Genomic DNA, 15,000 nt, shown 5'->3' on the forward strand with positions numbered 1-15,000 from the left:
GTAAGAGCAGATCTATGTTGGTGTTCTCTAGTGTGACAAGAGAGCAGATCTATGTTGGTGTTCTCTAGTGTGATGTGAGAGCAGATCTATGTTGGGGCCTTGTGTTGGTGTTCTCTAGTGTGATGTGAGAGCAGATCTATGTTGGGGCCTTGTGTTGGTGTTCTCTAGTGTGATGTGAGAGCAGATCTATGTTGGTGTTCTCTAGTGTGACAAGAGAGCAGATCTATGTTGGGGCCTTGTGTTGGTGTTCTCTAGTGTGATGTGAGAGCAGATCTATGTTGGTGTTCTCTAGTGTGATGTGAGAGCAGATCTATGTTGGTGTTCTCTAGTGTGATGTGAGAGCAGATCTGTGTTGGTGTTCTCTAGTGTGATGTGAGAGCAGATCTGTGTTGGTGTTCTCTAGTGTGATGTGAGAGCAGATCTATGTTGGGGCCTTGTGTTGTTCTCTAGTGTGATGTGAGGGCAGCTCTATGTTGGGGCCTTGTGTTGGTGTTCTCTAGTGTGATGTGAGAGCAGATCTATGTTGGGGCCTTGTGTTGGTGTTCTCTAGTGTGATGTGAGAGCAGATCTATGTTGGGGCCTTGTGTTGGTGTTCTCTAGTGTGATGTGAGAGCAGATCTATGTTGGTGTTCTCTAGTGTGACAAGAGAGCAGATCTATGTTGGGGCCTTGTGTTGGTGTTCTCTAGTGTGATGTGAGAGCAGATCTATGTTGGTGTTCTCTAGTGTGATGTGAGAGCAGATCTGTGTTGGTGTTCTCTAGTGTGATGTGAGAGCAGATCTGTGTTGGTGTTCTCTAGTGTGATGTGAGAGCAGATCTATGTTGGGGCCTTGTGTTGTTCTCTAGTGTGATGTGAGGGCAGCTCTATGTTGGGGCCTTGTGTTGGTGTTCTCTAGTGTGATGTGAGAGCAGATCTATGTTGGGGCCTTGTGTTGGTGTTCTCTAGTGTGATGTGAGAGCAGATCTATGTTGGTGTTCTCTAGTGTGATGTGAGAGCAGATCTATGTTGGTGTTCTCTAGTGTGATGTGAGAGCAGATCTATGTTGGGGCCTTGTGTTGTTCTCTAGTGTGATGTGAGAGCAGATCTATGTTGGGGCCTTGTGTTGGGGGGGGGGGGGGGGGGTAATACATAGCCTTTAGTGCAGGTAAGGTAAGGGGGGGGGGGGTACATAGCCTTAAGCGCAGGTAAGATAAGCTTTTCACAGCTACATCTGGAAATGTATCATATTAACAACAATGTCCAACATAAGGAAATGTGTGAATAAATAGTCAGTAAGCAGTATCAAGCACAGCAACGTCTCTGGCAGTGTTACATGCGCAGATCCTACACGCCTTCCTACAGATCGCAGGTTCTGAAATATGCAATTTGTGAGGACGCTTGGGAAAACATCCTGCCGCCGCAGCTGCTGTTATTACCCTCTGATAAGAGCTAGACTGCACAGCAGGGTTTATTTCCTTATCTCAAGCAGATTGCTCTAGCATTGATTAACTTCTGCTTTTGATTAACTTTTGTGTGTAAACTATACATGTGATCACATTTACCCTGCCGACACTACCTCATAGGCTGGGCAAGATCAGGCAAATCTATTTATAGAACACAGTTCATAAACAGAGCTATATGCTTAATGTACATAAAAGCAGGCAAAATGGGGGAAAAATGCAATAAAACGACAATACACAGACACACATACATGAAAATACACATACACACATACATGAAAATACACATACACGCATACCTCCAAGTAAAGTACAGAACATGACATAAACAAAGACTTGAGGGCAAGTTTAAAGTGTGCTCAGAAGCACATGGACATAGAGAGGCAGCCGTGGCCTACTGGTTACGAGCAGTGCCAAATGTGTAGTGTAATTTGTCACATGGACAGAGCTGTTTATGCTTTGGTTGCACGCGAAGATCTCCACCCAAAAGCTCCCAAACTAAAGCTTAGAAAAGTATGCTTATGTACACTTAATCTTTAAGGTGTCTAGTGTGGAGGAATGCAATTGAAATATGTGAACTATGCACTCAGTGAACATGATGACGGTCACAATTGTGACCGTTGGAAAACAACATAGCCCGATTTTAGGGATTGTGCAATCATAAAATTTCCAATGAATTCCAGTCAGAAATTATATGTGTAACATGTGTACCCCATGTACACATGTTTACCCTTGGAAAAACAATATTTTGAGCATGACTTTATTATTGAACAATCTGATTTTGTCAGTATGCAAATGAGTGCATATTTAATGAGATATGGCCTCATTTGCATATGTAAACATTAAAATATAAAAAACATTTTTTTCTCATCTTAACACAAGTAACCAACTGAGAAAGTTTCATAGTGATATCTATTATTTATTTATTTTGACCCTATTCACCTGCACCCTATTCGCCTTAATTGCATTTATGCTGATTATGCAAATTGCCCAAAGTGCAACTTTAGGCAACCAAGTTAAATTCCATTCATTAGGCCTATAGATGACATTTCTGCAATAAAACTTTAGGGTACTCAACATTTCTGGGTTCAAGAAATTACGACTAGACTAGGTGCTTTGAGAAAACTCAGATGAACTTCCAATGTATTCTGTACTCTGTTCACTAAGTTCATCATCTGAGAGGAACAGATCCTGGGAGTTCCCAACTTCATCCTCCTGCACACGTTTGCCCAACAACTCAGCGCTGTTTACCTGCGTCGGTATGGACCGTTTTTACCGGGTAGACCACATCAGCTGGCCACTGTAGTAACCGTTAGTAAATAATTGTTAACTGCTAATTATGCACTGTTAATAGCTAATAAGCATTAGTTTTTCTAGACGTTATTCTAAAGCGTTACCCTATATTTTTGTTGTAAGGGGAGGCAATTGTACAATATTTAGGCTTATTTGGCCTTTTAGTCGGGGTTCACATGAAGTCGAATGAGGCTATTTTCAAACAGAAAGTCGCGTATGTCTTTCTATGCTGTGCTATCGAAGTCAGTCATCTCTTATTGTCCTTTTGTCTCTGTCACTTAATATTAATTTCTATACAAACCAAGACGGTGTATCTTCCTGTCATGATGAATCAGATCAAACGTACTGTATCCTCCTGTCATGATGAATCTGATCAAAGTGAGAAATAGTTTCTTACTGTGTTTTTCAGTAGGGATAACTAGCTTGAGGCGGTATGACAAACATAACAAGCTGAATTTTCGTAAAAGTTTTGCTGGTCTGGCTGGTCAACTATCATAGGGTGGTCAAAGAAGCTGGTCAACCAGCAAACCTCCTTGAGCTGACCAGGCTGTTTTTTATTCAGCAGGGAGAGACAGACTGTGATAACAGCAGAGGACAAACACAGTGACAGTACAACCAACTGAGAGTGTGTCATAAAGCAGGAGCAATATTAACAAGGCAACCTGCTCATGGAAATAAAACAGGAAGCCCACTCTTTGTTTGCTCATGGGTAACAGCAGTCTCCTAGGGTGCCTCTCATTCATATTTTTAGATATCCTCCCTTCCTTCCTTGGTCCTCGTTCCCACTGATCTAGATAAAGAATGATGGTTCGGCAACAATGGGATAGTCTATCCAGTGCTAGTTATAGATCAGTGGGAACGAGTCTGGAGGACCAAGCATCGAGGAGAGAGGTTGAGAATGGGCCCTAGAATACAATACATAGATGTCTGTTGACCACAGCACCTCCTGTGGTGAGAGAGGGTACTGACAGGGGTCAGCAGCTGAGGAATTATGGGTCTGTAGCGCCACCCTGTGGGCGAGTGTCTCACTCACTGGTCTGGATGCTCCATCTATGACAAGCTGTACTTTTCACAATAGATTTCTGAAATTCGCCTACAAAAAGGAACCAAGGCTTAAGCTGCATTCACATACGTCGCTACTCGCCCATCTCTGAGCGAGAACTGTCAATGTAAAGTGAATGTGTTCTAGCTGAATGTGGCCAGGACAGGCGATGCGAGGACTAGCAATGCGATGTGGGCGGGTACGAAGTTAAAATAATTTTAACTTCCAGCGATGCGAGTGAAGCGAGTACCAAATCAGAATGTAGAATAGAGATGATTGACAGTTAACGGAAGCGAGGAGTGATGTGCGAGTAGCGACGTATGTGAATGCCCCTTTAGGCTGGATGAACCCTGCCTGAACTTCCGGGGAATTTGAATTTCGCCTGGCATCTCAGGCTGGAACCCAGCAGATCTATCTTCGCTGATACTGCCAGAACCTTTGGTTCCAATCAGAAATGGCCATACTCAATCTTAAAAGATTGAGTTTAGTATGGTGAAAACCAGATTAACCAAGGCTACCATCTTTGCCCTATGAGGAAATCCTGGTGTTACTGTAATTCAAAGTGTGCCTTCTTAATATGCCAAAGACATGATTGTTTAGCCCTCTCAATACCTGTACATTTTAATGATGATATTGGGTGATTTAATTCCATAAAATGTTTGGCTACAGGATAGATAGTATTTTTACATCTGATCGTACTTCTATGTTCTGCAATCCTCTGCTTTAGTTCACAAGATGTTTTCCCAATGTCAGCTTTTCCACAAGGACAGGTTAGCATGTAAATTACTCATTTTGCATTGCATACAATTATGCCTTTGATGTTAATCTTTTTACCTGTGTGAGGATGGTTGAAATATTTTGCCGTAGTTTTAGAATTGCATTGGGCACATGCCCTGCATTTGTATAGCTCATATCATAAGTGATGCTGATGCCCAAGGCCTAGGAACTGAGTTGCACATGGTTGTGTTGCAATCACAAGGGTTCCCCCCATGTGCTCTCTGCCCCCCACCAGCTGCAAAGGGAGATCCAGCGCTAGCAGGTTTGATTTGGTTAGCCCTGTTAGTCTCATGTAGCCATAGATATGTTTAGATACGTCCCTCAAGCCACAATTTGATTGGCTTGAACGATGTGCTTATGTAAGTGACGCCATACAAACTCTGACAGTATGCCTGGCACTAGAGGGCGCTCCAACCATGCAATGCCTTCTGTTCAACAAGTCACATAAACACAGACATCACTTATAGAGACCACACAGCATTCACACATGAACACAAACGGTTTTAAACTCCCAACTCCAAGTCCAATTTAAAACTGTGTTAAACTCCAAACTAGCGACAGAGCAATTGCCCCAACATGTTTATATGTGATGAACCAACTCCACTTAATCATGCTATGCTGATGACACTCAGCTGTACCTATCTTTCCCAGTGAGGGGCAGTAAGGAGCAGTGAGGAGCAGTAAGGAGCAGTGAGGAGGAGTAAGGAGCAGTGAGGGGTAGTAAGGAGCAGTGAGGGGCAGTAAGGAGGAGTGAGGAGCAGTGAGGAGGAGTGAGGGGCAGTGAGGGGTAGTAAGGAGCAGTGAGGGGCAGTAAGGAGCAGTGAGGAGCAGTGAGGGGCAGTGAGGAGGAGTAAGGGGCAGTGAGGAGGAGTGAGGAGCAGTGAGGAGGAGTGAGGAGCAGTAAGGAGGAGTGAGGAGGAGTGAGGGGCAGTGAGGGGTAGTAAGGAGCAGTGAGGGGCAGTAAGGAGGAGTGAGGAGGAGTGAGGAGCAGTGAGGAGGAGTAAGGGGCAGTGAGGAGCAGTGAGGAGGAGTGAGGAGCAGTGAGGAGGAGTGAGGGGCAGTGAGGGGTAGTAAGGAGCAGTGAGGGGCAGTAAGGAGCAGTAAGGGGCAGTGTCCTTACAGCTGAGACGGGAGGCAGACTCCAGCTGTGCCTGTAAAAGAGGCCCTCTGTGTCATTGTGTGCTCTAGCCAGGCCTGCAAGTTTACCCTTCAAACATACAAGTGTATTTTTAAAATGGAATGCCAAATGTCAACCTTTGTGCACGCCAGACCAATGAGACTAATTCCAAACAAAACAGTTTAGCTGCACTGAGATGAAATTCAGACAGATGCCCTGTTTCTTGTCGTCTTGTAGGACTAAACGCACACGAGTGCATGGGAGCCTGAACTGAGAGCAAGTCTTTCATATAAGACGCCTTCTTTCATAATCATGTTCCATACACATTCAAGACACCGGCTTTTTTTCAGCTGGGTGATCAGTGCTTTGTCATAGAATAGTTGATGATTACTTTCTCACAGAATAATCAATCAGTGCTTTGTCATAGAATAACTGGTTAGTGCTTTCCCTGCTGAAAAAACCAGCCTGACCAGCTAAAGGTGGTTTGCTGGTTGACCAGCTTGTTAACCAGCTTGTTTGACCACCCTTTGATGGTTAACCAGCTAGACCAGCAAAACTCTCGCGAAAACACACCTTCAGCTGGTTTACCCAGCTTATGATGGTAATTCAGCTGGTTTTGATTGTCGTACCACCTTAAGCTGGTCATTTTAGTTGGTGTTGCTGGTCTACATTGCTGGTTTTTACTGGCCACGCCAGCTTATGTTGGTCATTCTAGAAAACCAGCTTGACCATCTTTGTCAAGCTGGACAGGCTGGTCACCAGCATGACCATCTTAAACCAGCTGTATCCCAAATGACAGGCTGGTCACACCAGCACGACCAGCTTCCTCAGATGGTCACGCCAGCATGTCTAGCTGGTGGCCTAACCAGCTACACCAGCAAAGACCAGCAATAATAACTGTGTTTTGGGCAAAGACCAGCTAAAACCAGCTAAAACCAGCTACCAGCCTAAGCTGGTTTCTTGCTGGTTTTTTCGGCAGGGTTGTCATTGATCTTTCTCACAGTGCTGTGCTGTGCTGCTTTAATGAGCCCATAGCACTGTGCTGTGCTGCTTTAATGAGCCCATAGCACTGTGCTGTGCTGTGCTGTACTGTGCTGTGCTGTGCTGTGCTGCTTTAATGAGCCCATAGCACTGTGCTGTACTGTGCTGTGTTGTGCTGTGTTGTGCTGTGCTGTGCTGTGCTGCTTTAATGGTCCCATAGCACTGTGCTGTGCTGTGCTGTGCTGTGCTGCTTTAATGAGCCCATAGCACTGTGCTGTGCTGCTCGGCTATCGGCCCGAGCAGAAACTCTGAAAGCATGATGGAAGCTCTCTGTGTGTGAGTGTGTTGAGAGGGAAGTTGTTCTTGTCTGGCTGCCATGTGGAAGTTATTTGTGTGTGTGTGTGTGTGTGTGTGTGTGTGTGTGTGACAGAAAGAGAGAGAGAGAGAGAGAGGTAGTGAGGTTGATGAAGTAGCTCTGTGTGTGTGTGTGTGTGTGTGTGTGTGACAGATAGAGAGAGAGACAGAAAGAGAGAGAGAGAGGGGTAGTGAGGTTGAGGAAGCAGCTCTGTGTGTGTGTGTGTGTGTGTGTGTGTGTGTGTGTGAGAGAGAGAGAGAGAGAGAGTCCTGCTCTTTCATTGAGTCTAAATTACAGAGTGCTGTTTGGGCGTACGCTGCCCCCCCTCTCCAGAAATAGCGGAGGCTGTGGGTGGAGGCTGTGGGTGGGGTGGGGTGGGGAGGGTGCTGTGGGTGGGGAGGGGAGAGCAGGGTAGCCCTGGCTGCTGTGATTACAGAGCTCTGTGTGCGCCATGCTCTCATCTGCACTACTCTCATTTGCAATGTGTATAATCACATACAGCATGTAGCCCTGTAGTGTGTGGCCTCTACTGCCCCCACTACCACACCTAAGTGCTATTAGTAGCTCTGCTCCCAGAGTTTAAGACAACATATGTTCACCAGAACTAAAGTCCTTCCCAGTGTACCTGGTCGGCCACTTTCTGTCTCTGAAACACAACATTGATGATGAGAAGCGGCAGCTCCAGTGAGAGTGAACACAAGTATTGTTAACACTGCTGTCAACATCAAGTCATGATGAATGAATGCCTTTAAGTAATGAAGGAATTTACTGTTAAGTCAAAAGTGTGAAATAGCCCTCGGTCACTTTTGTACGGAACATCAGAGAGTTATAACAATATGATTCGCTTTGGACAAAAGTGTCTGCTAAATAAATAACATACCCATACCTATACCCACACCTATACCCATACCCACACCCATACCCACACCTATACTCACACCCATATCCACACCCACACCCATACCCACACCCACACCCACACCCACACCCACACCCATACCCACACCTATACCCATACCCACACCCATACCCACACCCACACCTATACCCACACCCACACCTATACCCACACCTATACCCACACCCACACCCATACCCATATCCACACTGTTGTATATGTAGTATAATCAAGCAGTCGCAGGCAGAGATTATCAGTAACTTTCTTTACTCAACGTCTTCACGCATGGATCTCTTTTCTCTCCTTCGTACATACGCATGGTATTGATTAACATAGGTAGCATAGCACCACTAACTGGGCAGGAGGAGTATTGCACTATACCACATATTCCTCTCTTGTAAGAAATAAAACTCTGTACTGTAGCACAAGAATATCAGTACTTCATAAACAATCTATGTTAACTGAAGCATGAAACATGTATTTTCTGTAAGTATTAAAAGTTGTAGAAAATAATAATCCCACTGCAATAAGTAACAAAATCTGTAGAAATCTAAGTCATAATACTCATGACCTAAAGCATGGAAGTAAATAACAGAACTAGACTAGCATGTACACAGAAAGTCTAATCAGTAAGTCACAATTCAAACTTATGGCAAAATAGACTAGTAATGAACTGTAGATACAATCTTAAGGGAACAATCACAGAATAACATGTTCACAATCACATCACATCTTTTTTTTTTTTTTTTTTAAGACACATAGTCTCTGGACCATACAGGGGCATGTCGCATCCTTGGTACTCTTGGAGAGGGGGGAGGGGATTGCACAGTCTCAGGTGGTGCAGAGGTGCTTGGCAGTAAGCAAGCATCATCAGGCTGTGATGTAGGAACACATGAATTGATGGAGGGTGTAGGTGCAAGGTGGATGGCATTCCACACTTTTCCATCAGACAACAGGTAAGTAGCAGGGCCTTTCTGGGCTACTACTTTGAAAGGTTGGGTGAACTTTGAATGCCCTTTTGCAATGATTCCAGGCTTGCGGACGCGGACAGAAGATCCAACTTGGAAAGTGGGTGGTTTTGCACTACGTTGTTTGTCTGTATACCGTTTCATTTTCTGTTGCTTTATGTGGATGTTCTGTTTCAGGTTTGTGTGCTCAGTAAGAGGCAATGTTGAGTGGAGACCTCTGATATGCAGCTTTGTATTGAGTGGTCTACCATGCAGTAGCTCGGCAGGAGACACTGAGGTCACAGCATGGGGAGTGGCTCTGTATGTGTGCAAAAACTCAGTGACAAAGGCTTTCAAAGGTTTACCTTCGATATTTGCTGTCTTTAAGCAGTCCTTGAATACTCTGTTGAAGCGTTCTATTTCCCCATTAGCTTGTGGGTAGTACACAGAGCTGCGGCAATGCTTGATATCTCTGTCAGCAAGGAAGGATTCAAACTCAGCTGAAACAAACTGAGGGCCATTGTCAGTGACCAGGTCAAGTGGATTTCCTTCCCTACTAAACACAGTGGCAAGAAAGTTCACAACAGTCATTGAGGTAACACCTGAGCAGAAGGCAATCTCAGGCCATCGGCTATAGTAGTCAATGAGAGTTATCGCAAAACGGCAGTCAGGAGGTGCAGTTTGAATAGGTCCCACAATATCCACAGCTAGCTTTTCCCAGGCTGCAGTTGGAGTAGGCACAGGTTGTAGGGGGGCAGCACGGGTGATGGCAGTTTTGTCATGCTGCAGGCAGGTAGAGCATGACTTAATGGCAGACTCAACCTGTGAATCTATGCCAGGCCACCAATACAAGTCTCTCAGTCTTTGTTTAGTGCGAACGATCCCTTGGTGTGTGGCATGAGCTAACTGGATGAGTTTTGATTGTAGAGTTTGAGGTACGATCACACGATGAGTGCCGCGAACTATGTAACTATCCTGCACAGCCAGTTCATTCTGGATACGAAAGTAAGGTGTGATGACAGGGTCTAGGCCTTTTGCAGTCCCAGGCCAACCTTTAGAAACGTAGTGTCTCACCTTCTGTAGCACAGGGCATGCATCACAGGCTCTTGAGAGCTCTTCAGCAGTGACAGCAGCAAAGTCAACTGACACAACAGCCACCATCTCCAGCTCAGGATCTTGATGTTCTTCTGTAGTGGGAAGAGGCAGACGTGACAAGCAATCGGCTGTAACATTCTCTCGCCCTGGTTTGTATTCAATGTTATAATTAAAGCACAACAGACGAGCAGACCATCGGGCTATTCTCATGCCTGCACGTCCAAGACCCTTGGTTGAGAGTAAGGTAGTCAGAGGGCTGTGGTCTGTTCTTAAAGTAAAGTGACGACCCCACAAGTAAGTGCGCCACTTTTCAGTCGCCCAAACACATGCTAAGGCCTCTTTTTCAATTGTAGAGTACTTGCGTTCACAGTCGGTCAATGTCCTGGAGGCGAATGCAACTGTCTGTTCTGTATGGCCCTGGATCTGTGTCAGCACAGCACCAATGCCGTAATCTGACGCATCCGTTGTGACGAATGTTGGCAAGGAAGGATTGAACAAGGCAAGAGCAGGACTTTTAACTATGATGTCTTTAACTCGGGAGAAGTTTTCTTGAGCCTCCTCAGTCCAATGGAAATCAGTAGCCTTTCGAAGTAGAGCACGAAGAGGTTCTACAATTGTGGCGTAATTGGGAATGAACTTTGAATACCACGCAGTCAGGCCCAGAAAAGAACGTAGTGACTGAGCATCATGAGGAGGGGGAGCTTGAGCCACAGCTTGAACATGGCCGGGGTCTGGTTGTAGGCCAGAGGCTGAAATGAGATGCCCAAGAAAGGACAACTCGGTCTTCCTGAAGTGGCATTTAGCTGCGTTCAGCTTCAACCCACTCTCTTGTAGGCAGTGAAGGACGGCTTTCAGTCTTGTGTCATGAAGTTCAGGCGTCTCTCCGTATACGATGATGTCGTCCAGATAGCATTGAACACCTTTTTGATCTGCCAGGATCTGGGACATCATCCGTTGGAAGGCACTAGGTGCTGAAGCCAATCCGTATGGAACTCTTGTAAAACGAAAGAGTCCATCATGCGTTATAAACGCTGTAAGATCTCTGCTGCTTGGATGTAACTGAACTTGATGATAGGCATTTTGCAAATCAATTGTGGAGAACATAGTTGCACCACGGAGCTCAGTAAAGACTTCTTCGATGTGTGGCAAAGGGTGACTGTCTATCACCACCGCTCTGTTTGGCTCACGTAAATCCACACAAAGACGAATGCCGCCAGTCTTTTTCTTTACGACCACCAGAGGAGACACCCAGGCAGATGAGTCAACTCTCTCTATGATGTCGTCTGCTTCAAGTCTCTTCAACTCCTCTGAAACAGCATCACGAACAGCAAATGGCAGTCTGCGAAGTTTCTGCTGGACTGGGGGCACATCTGAACGCATTTTAACTTTGTGGGTAAATCCAGCAGCAACGCCTACGGCCTCAGTGCTGTTGACAGCTGTGTGACCCGCTGCTGGCGAAGAAGGTGGTTCAATGTGTCCATCTTGAATTTGAAGGCGCAGAGCTGTGAACAGATCCATTCCAAGCAAAGATGTCCCATCACGGACAATGTAGAAGTCTGTTTGTGTGCTATGGTTGCAGTATGTAACAGTAAGGTGAAGGCATCCTAGAACAGGGATAGGTTTCTTCATGTAGGTCACTAGGCGTACTGTAGGCTTTTTAAGGGGCATGTGCTGGAACGTCTGACAGTAAACATGCTCTGGAAGAATGGAGACTGCAGAACCAGTGTCTACAAGCAGATCTGTGGTAAGTAACTGTCCATCTTTTACATGAAGAGACACGGTACAGGTAAGACGTTTTGTCTGTGACACATTCGAAATAGGAGTAATATTTAACACTGTAAAATCTGGCAAAGTAACTTCTTGCACATTGCATGTGGGAGCTGCACTGCGACAAACTTTAGCAAAGTGTCCTGTTTTCCCACATTGTTTGCATTTTGCATTTTTAGCAGCACATGTTGGGTTGTTGGCTAAATGTGAATTGGATCCACAACGGTAACACGTCTTGTTTTGGGCTGTGTTGGTAGCAGAGTAGCTTGGTTTTGTTGTCGTTCTACCACCTCTCGGTTGAACAAGTTTGACTGAAGCTTCAGCCACCGGAGCCATCGCTTTCGCTTCGGCCACTGCAGTTTCAATTTGGGACGCAATTGTAATTGCTTTCGGCAGTGTGAGATCTGTTTCCAAAAGTAGGCGTTCTCTAATGCGATTAGAGGTCGTTTTCTCAATAATCTGATCCCTAATCATGTCATCAGCGAGTGCGCCAAAATCACAGTTCACAAGCAAGTCCCGTAATGCAGCAACATATTGAATAGTAGATTCGCCTTGCCTCTGAGCACGCTGACGAAATTTACTCCTCTCTGCAACCACGTTCACTTTCGGAACAAAAAATGCTTGTAACGCATCACATGCAGACTTGTAAGATGTACCGACATCAGGAAGTGTAAGAAAAATCCGCTGACCTTCTGTGCCCAAACAATGAAGCAGTAACGCGCGCTTTCGTTTGTCTGGCATCTCGTTAGCAGTGAGCGCCAGCAGGTAATTTTCAAACATTTGTATCCAAGACTTATAGAACATTGTCGGCTCACCAGGAGTTTCCAGGAAAGCTGGGGGTTGTGAAATTCCAAGAAAAGCCATTCCTCGTCGCCAATATGTTGTATATGTAGTATAATCAAGCAGTCGCAGGCAGAGATTATCAGTAACTTTCTTTACTCAACGTCTTCACGCATGGATCTCTTTTCTCTCCTTCGTACATACGCATGGTATTGATTAACATAGGTAGCATAGCACCACTAACTGGGCAGGAGGAGTATTGCACTATACCACACACACCCACACCCACACCCACACCTATACCCACACCCATACCCACACCTATACCCATACCCACACCCATACCCATACCCACACCTATACCCACACCCACACCCATATCCACACCCACACCCACACCCATACCCATACCCATACCCACACCCACACCCATACCCACACCTATACCCATACCCACACCCACACCCATATCCACACCCACACCCATACCCATACCCACACCCATACCCACACCCATACCCACACCCACACCCACACCCACACCCATACCCATACCCACACCCATACCCACACCCACACCCATACCCACACCTATACCCATACCCACACCTATACCCACACCCATACCCACACCCACACCCATACCCATACCCACACCCATACCCACACCCATACCCATACCCACACCCACACCCATACCCATACCCATACCCATACCCACACCCACACCCATATCCACACCCACACCCACACCTATACCCACACCCATACCCATACTCACACCTATACCCATACCCACACCCATACCCACACCCATACCTACACCCACACCCATACCCACACCTGGTGGGCTTTGTTTCGCTGGGCAGATACCTCTGCTCTGAGCACACGTTATAAATCCCTCGATCATCACTGACAAGTGCATAATCTTTCCGCGAATGCATTCACATAGCAGCGGTTCTGTGTACAATGCCTCATGCGTAACGTGATCATGGGTAGGCTAATGTACGGTAACGTAGTGTAAAGCTGTAGTTTATGAGTGGCGCCCGTGGGCATTGAGTGTGACAACAATGTTTCTAAAATGTTTTATTGGTTCATTTGACAAATAATGTGGACCTGCTCTATAAGCATTTTATGTCTGTTATAATCTGGACCTGCTCTATAAGCAGTTTACATGTATGTCTGTTATAATCTGGACCTGCTCTATAAGCATCTTATGTCTGTTATAATCTGGACCTGCTCTATAAACAGTTTATGTCTGTTATAATCTGGACCTGCTCTATAAGCAGCTTATGTCTGTTATAATCTGGACCTGCTCTATAAGCAGCTTATGTCTGTTATAATCTGGACCTGCTCTATAAGCAGTTTATGTCTGTTATAATCTGGACCTGCTCTATAAGCAGCTTATGTCTGTTATAATCTGGACCTGCTCTATAAGCAGTTTATGTCTGTTATAATCTGGACCTGCTCTATAAGCAGCTTATGTCTGTTATAATCTGGACCTGCTCTATAAGCAGTTTATGTCTGTTATAATCTGGACCTGCTCTATAAGCAGTTTATGTCTGTTATAATCTGGACCTGCTCTATAAGCAGCTTATGTCTGTTATAATCTGGACCTGCTCTATAAGCAGCTTATGTCTGTTATAATCTGGACCTGCTCTATAAGCAGTTTATGTCTGTTATAATCTGGACCTGCTCTATAATAATATCAATTACGCTTTTGTTTCCATCGCCTACTCCATCCCCTACTGCAACTTTTATGTATGTAAATGAGTGTGTGCATGTGTGCGCTTGCTTTTGTGTATGAGTGCTTCTCTGTCTATGAGTGTGTGTCTGCTTGTGTGTGTGTTTTATGTATCTCTGTGTATATGTTCACTGTGTTCTCTGCCGTCACTGTCACGCCAATATCAGATAACACACACACACACACACACACTCACACGCACATACACTCACACACATGCGTGCGCGTGCACACACACACACACACACACACATACACAGGCACACACTCACACACACGCACACAAACACACACTTGCACACACACACACACACACACACACACACACACACACACACACAGGCACACCCACAGAGAGAGAAAGAGAAAGAGAGAACACACACAGAACACACAGACACAGATGAGAGAGAGAGAAAGAAAGAGAACACACACAGAATACACACAGAACATGCACACATATACACACATGCAAACACACAGATGGGCACACAGAAACGCACCCACACACACAGGCTATAGTACATCACACTCACACACTCACTTCTCAGCTCCGGTGGTCTCACACAGTGCTGCATCTCACAAAACGTACTCAAAGATGTGTGTGTGTGTGTGTGTGTGTGTGTGTGTGTGTGTGTGTGTGTGTGTGTGTGTGTGTGTGTGTGTGTGTGTGTGTGTGTGTGTAAGGGTGTATGTGTGTATGCGTGTGGGCGTGTTTGTGCATGTGTTTGTGTAATGTTTTAGGTACATGTGTGTATGTAGTGGTGC

This window comes from Sardina pilchardus, chromosome 10 (assembly GCF_963854185.1).
Source record: "Sardina pilchardus chromosome 10, fSarPil1.1, whole genome shotgun sequence".
In the NCBI taxonomy this organism is placed as follows: Eukaryota; Metazoa; Chordata; class Actinopteri; order Clupeiformes; family Clupeidae; genus Sardina; species Sardina pilchardus.